The following is a 14,792-nucleotide window of genomic DNA, read 5'->3' as shown; positions in this document are numbered from 1 at the left end:
ATCTGCAAGACATGCCAGAAAACAAAGCAGGTCAGCCAAGATCGATCTACGGATCGCGGGGGTGCGCCCCAACACATGACGATGATCGTCATGCCGGATACACTATCAACAAGTCCGGCCGGGCCAAACATAGCTGACCAGACTTATTCGAACTGCGTAGTAACATAGCCCGGCATTAAGGCGCCGCACACCCCCTATGCTTCACTAATGAAGTAATGGATCACGAATTCCCAAAAGGGTTTAAATCCGTAAACATCGAATCATACGACGGCACAACAGACCCCGTGGTATGGATCAAAGATTTCCTTCTCCACATTCACATGGCCCGCGGTGACGATCTACATGCCATCAAGTATCTTCCCCTTAAACTCAAAGGACCGGCCCAACACTGGCTAAATAGCTTGCCGGAAAATTCCATCGGCAGTTGGGAAAACCTGGAGGACGCGTTCCTCGACAACTTCCAAGGCACTTACGTGCGACCACCGGATGCTGATGACTTGAGTCACATTACCCAACAGCCCGAAGAGACAGCCAGGAAGTTCTGGACTCGGTTCCTAACTAAAAAGAACCAAATTGTCGACTGTCTGGACGCCGAAGCCTTGGCGGCCTTTGAGCATAATATCCGCGATGAGTGGCTAGCCCGACACCTCGGCCAGGAAAAACCGAAGTCCATGGCGGCCCTCACGACACTCATGACCCGCTTTTGCGCGGGCGAGGACAGTTGGTTGGCTCACAGTAGCACCACGCCAATAAACTCCGACACTTCAGATGTCCGCGACAATAACGGCAAGCCACAGCGCAACAGACATAAGCGTCGGAACAATAGCGACAACACCGAAGACACGACAGTTAACGCCAGATTTAGTGGCTCAAAATCCGGTCAGCGGAAAAAGCCGTTCAAAAGAAATAATCAGGGATCGTCCAGTCTAGACCAAATACTTGATCGCTCGTGCCAAATTCACGGCACCCCTGATAAGCTAGCCAACCACACTAACAGAGATTGCTGGGTGTTCAAACAGGCCGGCAAGATAAATACCGAAAACAAGGACAAGGGGCTACACAGCAACGATGACGAGGAGCCCCGGTGTCCGAACACTAGGGGACAGAAGAAATTTCCTCCTCAGGTGAAAACGGTAAACATGATCTATGCCACCCACATTCCCAAAACGGGAACGAAAGTGAGCACTAAGGGACTTCTATGTGATGGAGCTAGTCGCCCCAAAGTTCAACCCATGGTCAGCCTGTCTGATCACTTCTGATCGTAGGGATCACCCTACCAGCATCCGTCATGGCGGTTCAGCCGCATTGGTCCTTGACCCAATCATCGATGGATTCCACCTCACGCGAGTCCTTATGGACGGTGGCAGTAGCCTGAACCTGCTTTATCAGGACACAATGCGCAAAATGGGCATCGATCCTTCAAGGATCAAGCCCACCAAAACCACCTTCAAAGGTGTAATTCCAGGAGTAGAGGCCCGTTGTACGGGCTCCATAACACTGGAAGTGGTCTTCGGATCCCCGGATAACTTCCGAAGCGAGGAGTTAATCTTTGATATCGTCCCTTTCCGTAGTGGCTATCATGCACTGCTTGGACGAACCACATTCGCTCGATTCAATGCGGTACCACACTATGCATACCTCAAGCTCAAGATGCCAGGACCTCGCGGGGTTATAATAGTCAATGGAAACACAGACCACTCTCTCCGTATAGAAGAGCACACTGCGGCCCTTGCGGCAGAAGTACAAAGCAACCTTCTCCGGCAAGCCGCCAATTTGGCGACAACAACCCCGAGCTCCGTCAAGCGAGTCTGGAGTACTCTGCAACAGGATCGCCAGGCACGCCAAGAGCATGACTAGCAGTCTGGCCTCCGCCCTAGCCCCATCCAGGTAGCATTTGTGCCGCGTGTACACAATTACGCACTCAAAATACCATGGGCACAGGCAGAGGCGCAACAGTGATGCGGCCCACAGTGCGGTTCAACCGCGACAAGACCCGCATACTTTAATAACCTTCTTTTTCTTTCAGGACTCTACTTTCGGGCATCCCTTTCAGAGAACCAGATCATCGGACTCATCACAGGAGGGAAAAAACAAGGAGGCAAAAGACATCGCGCACAAAGGGAATACCCAGGTGGTATCTGTCAATGATCGTTATACCTGTTTTACATACCCGCATGCGGCCCGCCCTTGGATAGGACATGTCAAATAGTCCTATTTGCTTCTGCTTAACGCATTAATTGTACACATATGCTTGGACGTATTATTTAAATAACAACGGGAAATAATATATAGCGTCAGCTTATCATTCCTATCTTCACATTTTTCCCTAAAAATGTTTATTTAATATTGCATCCGTGCACTTTGGTATGTTCAGTTTGCCAGGGGCTTCTTATGGCGCCCCATAATATGGCAAGATAAGTCCGAACACTTTCGACAGTGCGGAACCCCGAACTTATAGCATTATATGCATCCGCTCTGAATCATGTCTTGGGTCAATAGTTGGGTTTGCCCGGCTCCCTTATTTTGGTACCTCATGTTCCGTTATATCGGCTAAGTAGCGCAGGGAGAACTACTGCGATTGTGTCCCGGTTCTTCCGGACGAGCACCTCAGTAGAGAAAGCCGAAAACTGACTGTCATGATGCAGCGAGAGCTGGTCGCTGTTCAAGAGGTCTTAAATCCTTAAAGATTTTTTCCTCTTCAGGCGAGGAATCGGCCTTGTCCGATTTAGGCGTGTATAGCGCCCCAATTCGGCTTTCTGAATTCTAGGGGCTTCGCCGAAATTTAAAATTGTAGACTTCTATGGCTAAGTGAGAGTTATAAAGCCGCATAGTCCGATTGCCTTGTTCGCTGCGCCAAACACCTCCTCCAAGGACTAAAAATTTGGATAAAGAGTGTTTGGGTTTTCCACGGACACCCCAGTACTAATTACATGGGGGCGGAAGCCGATGACTGGCCTACTTTCAGAATTTTATAAACAGCCGCACAAAAGGTAATATTTTAAATCAACAAAGCGCCATATAGCGCAAACAAATTTGTTTTCATATTACAAAGATGACATGAGTACATTCACTCAAAGATTGCATCCTAGGTACATTCATCGGCCACGAGACGAGCGCCTTTCATAACGCCATCACAATATTTCTCGGGGTAGCGATGCGCCTTGCCCTTCGGCGGTCCATCCTTCACCAGCTTCTCTGCATCTAGCTTGGCCCAATGTATTTTTGCATGGGCAAAGGCCCGACTGGCACCCTCAATACAAATGGATTGCTTGAAAATTTCAAGCCACGGACAGGCATTTACCATCCGCTTTATAAGGCCAAAGTAGCTGTCGGGCAGGGGCTCACCAGGCCACATCCGGACTATGAAGTCCTTCATGGCCACTTTGGCCGCCCTGTGGAGTTCAACCAATTGCTTTAGTTGGTCACTCGGAGGCATTGGGTGTTCGGCTCCAGCATACTTGGACCAGAACAGCTTCTCCGTCGAGCTCCCCTCTTCGGCACGATAGAACTTCGTGGCATCCGATATGCTGCATGGCTGATCTGCGAATGCCCCTGGAGAGCTCCGAATTCGGGTAAGTAAAAGAAATGTCTCCTCCACATGCTTGCTTTGCATAATGAATGCCTTACCCACCGCTATCTTCTTGGCCGCCTGGATTTCCTGTTGGGCCTTTTGGGCTTCGGCCTTGGCGTCTTTCGCGCTCAGAAGGGCCTTCGCAAGCTCAGACTCTTTCGTCTTGAAGTCACGCTCCAAGGACTCGAACTTCTTGCCGAGCTCCTGGAGCTCTTGCTATACCTCGCCCACCCTAGCATCTTTCTTTTCACGCTCAATGTGCTCCGTGGACGCCTTGTCTTCAGCCTCAGATAGCGCTTTCGTCAGGGCCGCCACTTCGGTCATGGCCCCTATTAAAAAATCATGATGCTTTTTGTTAGCGTCACTAATTTTTCTCCTCTATACGACACATGAACGGGGTATCACTCACCTTTGTTCTCTTCGAGCTGCCTCTTCGTGAGGCTTAGCTCCTCTCCGGCCTGCTTCAGGTCCCGTTCGAGTCTGGCAACCTCTGTTGTGCGGGCAGCAGCGGCAAGCAACACCGCCTGCTTATTCACATAGACACATACTGTTAGATTCCTGCGGTTTAAAGTTGACCCTCCGTTTGGCTTTTCTTTCCGAACACCAAACAGAGTATCGGGGGCTACTATCTATTGGGTGATAATTTCTCACGCTTTTGATTACTTACCTCAAAGCCTGTCAGGAGGCTGGTGCAGGCTTCGGTCAATCCACTTTTGGCGGACCGAACCTTCTGAATCACCGTACTCATAAGAGTACGGTGCTCTTCATCAATGGAAGCGCCGCGAAGCACTTCCAGCAGACTATCCGATGCCTCTGGCGCAACGGAGGTCATCGGCATGGCCGGCTCGCCGTCCCTAGCGAGGGGCTGCCTACCCGAATCTGGAACCTTTGGAGCTTTCGGTGCAGTGTCCGGCTGGGAGCCCAACTTGCTGTGGCTCTCATCAGCATAATCTATGGGGATCTTACTCCCCATGTGCCCGGCGTCTGGAATTTCACCTTGGGGCATCTCCAGAGCCGCCTCCCCCTGCTCTGGTACCCTTTGGGACCATACCTTCGTGTCATCCGCAGGCCGAGGGGAGGTGGTCGTCGGGAGCGAATTCATTGCCGAATCACTCAGAGGCCCATCCGAAGAGGATACCTCGGGATGGGACCTGGCCGAACTGCATATGCGTGTTCGGTGTTATAACAAACTATGAAGTTAAGTCGCACTAAAAGTATTACAGAGTGCGGATACTTACAATCTCGCCAGGGGCTTTCCCCTGGGTAGCCACTCCTCCTCGCTATAGGCGGCGGTTATGGAGTGGTCCGGAGGGAGGGTCCGTCCCTTCTTGGACCCTTCAGCCTCCCCGGAAAGGGTGGCCTTCCTCTTCTTCCCCCCTCGTTTTCGGGGAGAGGGTTTCCCTCCTCCTCCTCCTTGTTGTCATTGGAGGAGTGCGCCCCGGTGTCTTCGGACGATGAGTCTGGCACCACGTTGCGCCGGGAACTTCTTCTGGTCCCCATGGACTTTTTCTTGGCCTTCTTCTCCGGCACCTCATAGGGTGCCGGAATCAGCATCTCCATCAAGAGTTCATCTGCTGGGTCCTCAGGCAATGGAGCCGGACAGTTGATCCGCTCCACCGGAGCGACATATTCCTGTTAAAATCAGCACAGTGGCCTAAGTTTCTCCCACGAATATACTGAGGAAGGGCAAATCTTGCGAAATGTAGAATGCTTACCGCATTAGCCTGGCGCCTGGCGCTGAGTCCGCGGTCCTCAGAGGTGGGAGAAGGAACTTCGCTGGCCTTGAACTATGCCTTCCAGGCGTCTTTGTGCGTCGTGTCAAAGAGCTCTTGCAGTGTCTGGTGTTGGGCCGCGTTGAACTCCCATAGGTTCAATGCCCGTCTCTGACATGGGAGAATCCAGCGAAATAGCATCACCTGGACCACATTGATGTGACGCCCCAAGACCGATGCTTCAGAAGACTTCCAGCTATTCCGAGTTTTGCCATGTGTTTCTTTTGTGCTTGCTCTTTTATTTTTGCATCGCATCATGTCATCATGCCATTTATTTTTTTTAAAACTCAACTAAATAAATTGCATAGATCTTTTGATCTATTTAAACCGAGGGAACTCACATGGTGACTTCTCTTTATAACATACCCTCCCGATATTTAGGGAGCTATATTATAAAATATTCCATTGTTTCGGAAATCACCATAACACACTTGCAAAATATCCCATGCCGTTGTTATCTCAATTCTTGTTCTCCAACCTTGCCCCTATTTATTTCATCATTTTCCGGAGCTCCACCAAAAATCCGAACATTTTTGGACCTTCCCAAACCTCACTTCCTATTCAAATCATTTGAATTTAAATCAAATGAGTTTGAATTTAATCTTTCAATCATGCCTCTTTCTATTTTTCTTGGTACGAGCATATTTTTGTGAGTCCAAGGAAATTATCCCCTTGCGCATTTTCTTTCCCTAACCCTCCTTTTCTTTTCTTCTCTCTTTTTGCTTTTCTGCTAAAGTAAATATAAGAGAGAGAGAGAAGAGAGAGGTAAGCCCAGCCAGGCCTCTGGCCATTTCCTCTCCACCTGGGCCGACCCAACCGGCCTCTCAGGCCCAGCCCACCTAATCCTCTCTCAGACCCCTCGTGTGCGCGTCCGAAACTCCCCCGAACCCGACCCGGACAGTCACCACCGTTGTGTCCGGATCATCCCCTAACATCTACAAAATATCTCCGTTTTCTCTTTTGGACTCCCTAGCTATTTTTTTTCGCGACCGTCCGTTTTCGATCCGAGGGACCGAGATAGCCTTTAACCTAATCTGTGGGGTATATATAGTCCACCCTTAGTCATTTTGGACAAACCCTAACTTCTAGGCAGTTTGTCCCTGCCGCCGCCGCACTCACCTTCCGCCTCGGGATCTCCCCAGATCCTTCTCGCAGCCACCCACAGGCCAGCCGTCTCCCCTCGATCCCCATCCCACCAGTCCTTCCGATCCAAAAATCCACCAACCACAGCCGCCACCTCCTCGGTTCCCGAGGCCCAGCCTCATCTCGCTCTCGTGCGTGAGAACACGCCCGAGGAGCTCGAGCAGTGGAGCCCCGATCCCGTAGCGCCAGGCACCCCTGCATCCTCCCGTGCTTCCTGTGCGCGCCACCCAAGCAGCAACAGCAGATGAGCACCGCCGGCCCTCCTCTTCCTCCTGTTTTCCCTCTCTTTCTCTCTCTCACGGTGGCCTCTCTCCTTCCTAGGAACGAGCAGGAGCTCGCCCTTGTTCCATGCCGCCGTCGTCGTTCTGCTTCGCCTCGTCCACGCCATGGCCGCCCAAAGCTCCCTGCCCGACGCCGTGGATGGCCGTCATGGATGCCCTTGCTCTGCTCCGAGTCAACCGTTCCGCCGTCGCCCGTTCGTCCCGCCGGATCCGCGAAGCCGCCGTTCGAGACCCTGTCTGTCTCCCCTGCATCACGCCCCATCGCCGTGCTCCTCACCGATGCCGTCCGCGCCCTTCCCTGCCTCGGATCCGGCTGGATCCACCTCCTCCTCCAGCCACGGCCCTTCCTGGCCGGATCCCGCCGCCGCGCTGCCGCCAAGCCAGCTCGCCGCCGCTGCTCTGCTTCCTGACGAACAGAGCAGCTCACTCGCCCGCTCGTCCCCGCTCGCGTTGACCGCGCTGGCCAGCTGCGTGGGCTGCAGCCGCAGCAAGCCCCCCCCCCAGCCGGCCTGCCAGGCCTCTCCTCCAGCCGGGCCGAAGCCCATGGGTGAGGCCCCCAGCGCCTTCCTTTCTTTTTGTTTTTTTTCCTTCTGTTGGGCCTGCTGCAGTCAGTTTTGGCCCGTATCATGTTTTTTTCCCAGATCTGAATTTGTCTATTATCCAGTGAACTGCAGTTTTACAGAAAAACCCCTCATGTTCATGCATTTACTAACTCATGAACCGTGCATCGGATTAAAATGTTTTATATATGAAACTTGCTCAGAAAATTGTGTAGTTTAAGAATATGCCATTTTCATCCATGTTTAAAATGTTTAACTTGCTGTTTATTTAAATTTGCTATTATGCCATGCTAAAATGCTTTATTTCATAACTAAATAACCGTAACTCCGATTTTAATAAATTATATATGTAAATGGGGCAGAAAAATGTCTAGTTTAACATGGTGCACTCATCTTGCATGTTTAACAACTCTAAAATATTGTTTAGGGCAGAACAGTACCAAATCTAAAATATGCTATGGGGATTTACCGGAATTGTTGTTCGTTACTTCCGGCCTCATTTAAACTTGCCTAGATAGGTAGTTCGTTGTGCTTCACCTCTTGCCATGTTAATCAACATTTAATATTGTTGGGGTACATAAACGAGATCAAACTAAATAACTTGTTGTAGTGTTTCGTCAATATGCAACTCGTTGCATATTGATCTCCACTTAATTTGTAGAACTGCTTGTGCACTTTGTCATGCCATGCTTCATTAAACCGGACATGCCTCATACTCGTTTGTGCATCATGCCATGTTGATGTGTTGGTTGTTTACTATGTTGTGTGCTTCTTTTCCGGTGTTGCTTCTTCGGGTTGGTTCCGATAACGTCGAGTTGTGAGGATCCGTTCGTCTACGTCCGTTTGTCTTCTTCATGGACTCGTTCTTCTTCCTTGCGGGATTTCAGGCAAGATGATCATACCCTCGAAATCACTACTATCTTTGCTATGCTAGTTTGCTCGCTCTTTTGCCATGCCAATGCTACGATGCCTACCATTTGCTTGTCAGCCTCCCAAATTGCCATGTCAACCTCTAACCCACCATGTCCTAGCAAACCGTTGATTGGCTATGTTACCGCTTTGCTCAGCCCTCTTATAGCGTTGTTAGTTGCAGGTGAAGATTGAAGTTTGTTCCTTGTTGGAACATGGAGATGTTGTTCCTTGTTGGAACATGTTTACTTGTTGGGATATCACAATATATCTTACTTAATTAATGCATCTATATACTTGGTAAAGGGTGGAAGGCTCGGCCTTATGCCTGGTGTTTTGTTCCACTCTTGCCGCCCTAGTTTCCGTCATATCGGTGTTATGTTCCCGGATTTTGCGTCCCTTACGCGGTTGGGCTATAATGGGAACCCCTTGACAGTTCGCCTTAAGTAAAGCTTTCCAGCAATGCCCAACATTGGTTTTACCATTTGCCACCTAGCCTTTTCTTTTCCCTTGGGAGTCGCGCTCCTGAGGGTCATCATTATTTTACCCCCCCGGGCCAGTGCTCCTCTGAGTGTTGGTCCAACTAGAGTCCTGTGCAGCGCCCCTCGGGGAAACTCGAGGTTTGGTTTTAGTTGTACGGAGCACTCATCTGAGTGTGCCCTGAGAAAGAGATATGTGCAGCTCCTATCGGGATTTGTCGGCACATTCGGGCGGTGTTGCTGGTTTAGTTTTACCCTGTCGAAATGTCTTGTTGTACCGGGATACCGAGTCTGATCGGAATGTCTCGGGTGGAGGTCTATTCCTTCGTTGACCGTGAGAGCTTGTGATGGGCTAAGTTGGGACACCCCTGCAGGGTATTGAACTTTCGAAAGCCGTGCCCGCGGTTATGGGCAGATGGGAATTTGTTAACGTCCGGTTGTAGAAAACCCGAAGTTGACCTTAATTAAAATACATCAACCGTGTGTGTAACCGTGATGGTCTCTTTCCGGCGGAGTCCGGGAAGTGAACACGGTGTTGGAGTTATGCTTGACGTAGGTAGTCCAGGATCACTTCTTGATCATACTTTTATCGACCGTGCTTTGCCTTCTCTTCTCGCTCTCATTTGCGTATGTTAGCCACCATATATGCTAGTCGCTTGCCGCAGCTCCACCTCATTACTCCATCCTTCCTATAAGCTTAAATAGTCTTGATCTCGCGGGTGCGAGATTGCTGAGTCCCCGTGGCTCACAGATACTTCCAAAACCAGCTTGCAGGTGCCGTTGAGTCCGTGCAGATGACGCAACCAAGCTCAGGAGGAGCTCGATGAAGATCTTGTCCTTTATGTTGTTTCGTGTTAGTTGATCAGTAGTGGAGCCCAGTTGGGGTCGATCGGGGACCTTTGTCGCATTTGGGGTTCTTCTTTTATTTTGGTTCCGTAGTCGGACCTTGATTGTATCTGGATGATGTAATGCTTTATTCATGTAATTGTGTGAAGTGGCGATTGTAAGCCAACTATGTATCTCTTTCCCATATGTATTACATGGGTTGTGTGAAGATTACCTCACTTGCGACATTGCTTTCAATGCGGTTATGCCTCTAAGTCGTGCTTCGACACGTGGGAGATATAGCCGCATCGAGGGCGTTACAAGTTGGTAATCAGAGCCTTCCCCGACCTTAGGAGCCCCATTGCTTGATCGTTTTTAGCAGCCGAGTTGTGTCTAGAAAAATGTTTTGAGTCATTTAGGAATTATATATCGGAGAGTTTAGGAATTCTTTTTTACTTCCCAGTCTCCTCGTCGCTCTGGTAAGGCATCCTGACGTAGAGTTTTGACTCTTCTCTTCTCAAATTTCACTAAAATTTTTTTAGGATCACGCGGGTATCTTGGAATCGTTCGGATGGTTTTATGATGAGAACATTGTCTTGGTGCCTCCTGTCAGGGGTTTTGTGGAAGTGTCCCGGGGAGTTGAGCTCTGAGGTGTTGTCATCATAATTTTATCGTTGCAATTCTGGTATACCTGAGTTTAGTACGCCGACATCGAAAATCTCTTTTATGCAGTTCGTTGGTGAGATAACCTCGACGCCACCCAGTACTGGGGCGGGAGTTCGGGAGTATCGCCATAACTTGTATAACGGATGCTTTTCGAAGGTTGAGGTAGATGATTTCCGAAGGTTTCTTGGTTATGTGTTGAAGGATGGATACAGCTGGATGTAGGATTTGCTAGTTTGGGTGAGATATTATGCTTCCCCTGTATCCCCAACACCTGATTGCATAACCGGAAAATTTTGGGAGTTTCATAGGTGGGAATTCAAGTAGCTCGTAGGATATCTTTCCGACAGATGTATGATATGAAATTGGGGTTCGACGTCTAGTGGTCCGCCTATTCACGGTCGGTTTTACAGTGGTCTCGTTGTGTCTTAAAGAGTCCTTGGCTATGCCGACTCGGGGACGCTTCGTATGTCATGTGCACTGCCTTGTACATGATGGTGCTGTACGATCGAGCCCGTGTAGGCCCCACCACGAAAACTTCGGACGAAATCTCTATCATATGTTTGTTCCAGCTTATTCGCAAGCCAGTCCTTTGTTTTTGTTTTGAGTTGTGGTATTCGAGTTGCTTCAATGTCAAGTGTTGATTCCATACCTTTCCAAAATGGTGTTCTCATATTCCGATGTGAATACCAATCCTTCTCGACAATCGAGATTGTCATGTCAATCCTTTTCAACCAGCGTCTTTCTCTTCAAGTGGATCCGATCATTTCAACATTCGCAAGATCACCTCTCAGTTCTCTCAACGGTGTTTGTTTCATCCGTCCCAAGTTGTTTTTGTTTTCCCGCCCTCCCACCCCTTTTTCTTCAAGGACTCAGATTTCTTAATCGAGTATCCATTTTATTGATGGGAAGTTTCTCCATTCTTTTCCGTCAATGTTCTTATCCGGTGATTCTCATGAAGATTCTAATGGAGCTTCAAGTTCGTCATTCCTCATTCCTTTCTCTTCTCCGGTGGATTCAAGTCAAGATTTGTCGATTATATCCCCTTTTTCTCGTCTCAAATACCTTCTCTTGACGGTGCTCCTCATATTTATTCATTTCTCGCTATTCTATTGTTCCGGAGTGCTCAAGATATCTCGAAGATTCGTGTTTCCACTCTGCATTCGTTCAAGCTCTTTCGAGATTGGTATCTCATTCAAGTCATTTAATTCAACCGGTGCAACATCTCTTTTAAATCTTTTCAACGGTGTTCTTTTGAGTGGGCCCTAACCCATAGGTCTTTTCCCAGGATCTTACCTGACTCTTCTAATTCTCCCGGAGATGTCCTTAAAATTCTTTTCGAAGTTTGACGTAAGAATGAGTTATCATCAGTCAAATGCCATCTCCTAGATCTTTCACAATTATTTTCATCGTTGGCTCAACCTCTTCGTTTTGATTCTTTCGGAGTGTCTAAATAATTCTTGGTGGTGTTTCTCGTTGTCATTCTCATCATTTGAAGACCGAAGAAGAGTTTCTCTTTAATCTTGCTCTATTCTCTTCAAGATTCATGGTGCTAGCTTGTTGCCATCCTCTCATAATTGTTTTCGATTGTGAGGATCTTTTTCACCCATCAGGAGATATTCAAGAGTCTTCTCAGTTTGTCATCCAGAGTCCATAAATTCAGGTTTATTCATTCTCAGCCGTCAGTTATCATTCTCCTATCTTGCCGGTGCATCTATCGAATATCCTCTAATCAGTTCTTGATCTCTTTGTTCTCATGTATCTAGTTTGTCTCAAGCACCTTCGTTCATTTGCTAATTCTTACCGGTGATGCACCCCTACTTCGATCATTTTCAATTCTTACGGTGGTTCTTTCAAGATTTCTCTTCCTTGTTCATCATATCAATTCATTTGTTGTTCCAATCCTACCGGTGGTTCGTTGAAGACCTTCTCAAGTTTTGATATATCTCTTTTAATCCTTTCTACGAGAATAAGTAGTATGCCAAATCCGTTGATTGTCATCAATTTAATTGGTGAAGGATAAGCATAACATAATTCTTATTCTTGTTCATCCAAGTGATTAATTCTTTATTCCGGAGGCCCTTAAAATTCTCGGTTTCATTTGTTTCATCTTCTCTTTTTCCCGGAGTTCCAAGCTCTAATTATCACGGAGATCCATCTAAATCATTGCAAGGATTCACCTTGTGTTTTCAATTTCTCTTTCTGTTCATTCCTTTTGTTTACCGGAGTTCTTCATGGAGGTTCTACATGATGGTTCATCAAGGATTTAACTCTTTCTCGAGGTGTTCATCGAGATTCTTTTCTAAGGAGCAAAAGCTTTCTTCATATGGTAATCCGGAGTGCAATTCTTTCTACCATATTTTGGAGGTGGTATTATGTCATTCTTGATAATTTGAGTTCATGTTCCATGATTCACATGTTGTTAAGAATGAGTTATTTTTAAATCCATCAACCTCGTTGTTGGAGTTATCTTGCGTCATATTTCACCTAAAAGCCTTCCATTGGGAATGTTGCTATTTGTGGTGCTTGCCAATGATCCAAGTTATCTCTTTATCATCTTGGTGGAAGAAGTTTTCATCTCTTCGTTGATCTCAAGCAAGCAATTTTTTTTCCATTGGTGGCCGGTTGTCACCTCATAATTTTGAGATGTTTTCCATAAGCCCACTACAAGCTTGTGCTTTTCGTTGTTGATTTTCCAACAACTCCGTTCAATTCTTCTTTGCAAGGATGCTTTCCAAACTCTTTTGTGGCAGAAGTTGGCATTTTCTTCTCCATTCTGTTATTCCAATGATATATCTTCTATTATTTCTTTCGGAGGCATTGTGACGTTGCTCTTTTCACTCACCATCTCGATTCGTGAGGATCGTGTTCTTTTCTTGCTTATCCATTTAACCAGAGTGTCGTGTCCTCTGCTCAAGTTCTTTTCATCTTATCTAGTCTTGTATCACTTTTCAACCGGAGTGCTGTTCGAATTTGGTCTTCCTTGATCCCCTTCCTTAACCGGCGTGTTTTCAATATATATCTTCCCTTCAACCTCAAGGTTTTTCGCAAATGTTCTTTGTCCCTATTTGCTAACAGAGTGTTTTCGACCTTGTCCACCTTCGTTGTATTCTTTTCTCGAATTTGTTCAACCTAGCAAGGTTCTTTGGTTTCACTCATTGGTCAAAGAAGCAATTTAGTTTTACCGCTTCTCTTTCCCTTTCGTTTTCCCTCCGGTGCCATTCTAGATCTCGGGACGAGATCCTCTCGTAGTGGTGGAGTGTTGTGACGCCCCAAGACCGATGCTTCAGAAGACTTCCAGCTATTCCGAGTTTTGCCATGTGTTTCTTTTGTGCTTGCTCTTTTATTTTTGCATCGCATCATGTCATCATGCCATTTATTTTTTTAAAAAACTCAACTAAATAAATTGCATAGATCTTTTGATCTATTTAAACCGAGGGAACTCACATGGTGACTTCTCTTTATAACATACCCTCCCGATATTTAGGGAGCTATATTATAAAATATTCCATTGTTTCGGAAATCACCATAACACACTTGCAAAATATCCCATGCCGTTGTTATCTCAATTCTTGTTCTCCAACCTTGCCCCTATTTATTTCATCATTTTCCGGAGCTCCACCAAAAATCCGAACATTTTTGGACCTTCCCAAACCTCACTTCCTATTCAAATCATTTGAATTTAAATCAAATGAGTTTGAATTTAATCTTTCAATCATGCCTCTTTCTATTTTTCTTGGTACGAGCATATTTTTGTGAGTCCAAGGAAATTATCCCCTTGCGCATTTTCTTTCCCTAACCCTCCTTTTCTTTTCTTCTCTCTTTTTGCTTTTCTGCTAAAGTAAATATAAGAGAGAGAGAGAAGAGAGAGGTAAGCCCAGCCAGGCCTCTGGCCATTTCCTCTCCACCTGGGCCGACCCAACCGGCCTCTCAGGCCCAGCCCACCTAATCCTCTCTCAGACCCCTCGTGTGCGCGTCCGAAACTCCCCCGAACCCGACCCGGACAGTCACCACCGTTGTGTCCGGATCATCCCCTAACATCTACAAAATATCTCCGTTTTCTCTTTTGGACTCCCTAGCTATTTTTTTTCGCGACCGTCCGTTTTCGATCCGAGGGACCGAGATAGCCTTTAACCTAATCTGTGGGGTATATATAGTCCACCCTTAGTCATTTTGGACAAACCCTAACTTCTAGGCAGTTTGTCCCTGCCGCCGCCGCACTCACCTTCCGCCTCGGGATCTCCCCAGATCCTTCTCGCAGCCACCCACAGGCCAGCCGTCTCCCCTCGATCCCCATCCCACCAGTCCTTCCGATCCAAAAATCCACCAACCACAGCCGCCACCTCCTCGGTTCCCGAGGCCCAGCCTCCTCTCGCTCTCGTGCGTGAGAACACGCCCGAGGAGCTCGAGCAGTGGAGCCCCGATCCCGTAGCGCCAGGCACCCCTGCATCCTCCCGTGCTTCCTGTGCGCGCCACCCAAGCAGCAACAGCAGATGAGCACCGCCGGCCCTCCTCTTCCTCCTGTTTTCCCTCTCTTTCTCTCTCTCACGGTGGCCTCTCTCCTTCCTAGGAACGAGCAGGAGCTCGCC

Source organism: Triticum aestivum, chromosome 5B (genome assembly GCF_018294505.1).
Source record: "Triticum aestivum cultivar Chinese Spring chromosome 5B, IWGSC CS RefSeq v2.1, whole genome shotgun sequence".
Taxonomy (NCBI): Eukaryota; Viridiplantae; Streptophyta; class Magnoliopsida; order Poales; family Poaceae; genus Triticum; species Triticum aestivum.
Note: the sequence above shows the minus strand (reverse complement) of the source record.